The following is a 2384-nucleotide window of genomic DNA, read 5'->3' as shown; positions in this document are numbered from 1 at the left end:
TATGGGTATGAAGTTAAAAAGCACATAAAACTGATGTGGTGTTTGAAGTCAGGATAGTGGTAATACAAGAAGGAGTGGAGAGAAGGGCTACTGATTGGAGATAGCATAAGGTGGGCTTCTGCAGTGTTGACATGGTTCAAATTTGTGATAATGTACAGAGTTAATGTTTATGTCTTGTTCAGTTTTCAATGTATGTCCAATGTCACATTTAAATTTTTTTAAGTTGTAAGACTAGATCAGTGGACTTATTTAATGGATACAGTAAGATCAGTTAAGGAGCAATGATAGTAGTCTAGGCCAAAGGAAACCATTGTCCATTGAGCTTTTCTAATGATGATAAACATGAAATAAAGTGGACTTATTTGAAAGCTATAATTCAGGAGGCAAAATAACCAGGTTTTTTGGTGAGTTATGTACGGAATAAGAGGAAGGAGGTGATGCCAAGGATAATTCGTAGGAGCAACTGATTTAGGTAGGAAAAGATGCAGTCTTCTATGGGAAAAGACAAAATATAAAATGAATCATGATAAAAGTAAATTTTCATGTTTCGTAGCAACTTACAACTGGAGTCTTTTAACTCAAAAGGACAACCCCTTCGCCAAATTATCCTTCCCTATTCTATGACTCAATCAAAATGGTCATTTCCTGAGGGATGCTCATCATATTTTTATTTATCTGATGCATCCCATATTTACATAATGCATCCCAGTATGTGCCTAACGAATAGTAACTATAACCCTATGCCAGGCTCTCTCCTTAGAACCTCATAAGTACTAATATATTTAGTCCTTACAACAGGCTATGAGGTAAGTACTGTTATTATCTCCATCTAAAAAATGAGAAACCTGAGGCACAGAGAGGTTAAGTAATATGCTCAGCAGGTAGGTGGCAGAGGCAGGACTCTCTGAAGCAGTATTTCTCCAGAACCTGTGTTCCTAATCACTGCACAAACCTATACCTGAGGCATGTGGTGTGGAGACAGAGGTGCTGCATTTCTAATGGGCTCCAGAAATTTGCTTTCTGCTTTGAATGTTTTTTTTTTTTAATCAGGATTCAGTGGGTATTAGGTTTGTTCTGTTGGTGTTGAACTTTATATAAACATTAATGAAGTTGAAGTCTATTCAAGACTCCTAACTTGAGGAAACACCTCCTTATGGTCACTGGGAATGATACTAATGTCAGTATAGAAACTATGAATTCACCTGACCTGAGGGATACTGAGAAATATCTAATGAAGCAAAATGAAAAAGGGTAGTCTTTTGATGATTAAAGAGAAAAAGAAAGAATGGAGCTAAGTGATCCCCTTACACAGTTAATGTAATATCTAATTTCTGTTGAATCAGGGAATTAGAAGAAATATTCATGGAACTTCTATAATCAGCATCCTGTTGAGATTAAAGTCAGTGGATTAATTTTTAATTTAATTTGGAGAGGAGAAAGAAAATGGATGAAGCAAAAAGTATGAAATTCTTAAGATGTTCAATTTTTCTCTTTGACAGAGAAAAAGAAAAAAAAAAGCAGTGTGGGGTTAAGTGCAAGGATGTAAAGGAAAAAAACATACTCTTTTTAACATCTTCTTTCAGTGATTTTATTCATTCTTACAAATTCATTTTCATTCTTTTAATCATATATTTGTGTTTGTTTGCTCTGTTTAATTCATTTGTTCACTTATTCGTTTATGTCCCTATTGAGCAAATAACTTTTCTTAAGTATCCTCCACCTGCCATGTATTGTTTAAGGTGCCATGAATACTACAGTAAATAAGGTAAGCAAGATTCCTAGCCCACAGAGTTTATAGTGTAAGGACGGCAAACCTGATAGGCAGAGAAAAATCAATTAACAAGTAAGTGAATATAACAAATGGAAATAATAAGTCTTATAAAAACGTAAAACTGGGTAATATGTTGGAGAGGGTACCTGTTGGGAGACTATTGAATAGTCTAAGATTATGTGACAAGTGATTGGTTAAATGAGTAGGAACGTATATACTACACAAATAATAAAAAAGTAGCATGTGATAAATGTAATGATAGGATTTTAAATAAGTACTCTGCAAGCATAAAAAAGAAAAAAGTAATATATAACGACAATGAATTTTAAGTGTACTTAAAGCAATATAGGCTTTTGACAGATGAAGATGGTAGGGAAGAATCTTCTTGGCTGAGAACATAAAATTAATTAAAAAAATAATGAATAAGGAGAAATATAAGAGGTAACACCTACCATGTCCAGGGAAGGAGATGAGCCAAAGAATGGAAGAGAGGTTAAGGGAGAAAGCTATTTGAAAGCAGAGGAAACAGAATACCCTGAATACCGTGAAACAAGTGTTAATTTTATATTAAAAAAATTAGGCAAAGACTTTTTTTATTTTTTTAGCTGTGTGG

This window comes from Ictidomys tridecemlineatus, chromosome 6, assembly GCF_052094955.1.
Source record: "Ictidomys tridecemlineatus isolate mIctTri1 chromosome 6, mIctTri1.hap1, whole genome shotgun sequence".
In the NCBI taxonomy this organism is placed as follows: Eukaryota; Metazoa; Chordata; class Mammalia; order Rodentia; family Sciuridae; genus Ictidomys; species Ictidomys tridecemlineatus.
Note: the sequence above shows the minus strand (reverse complement) of the source record.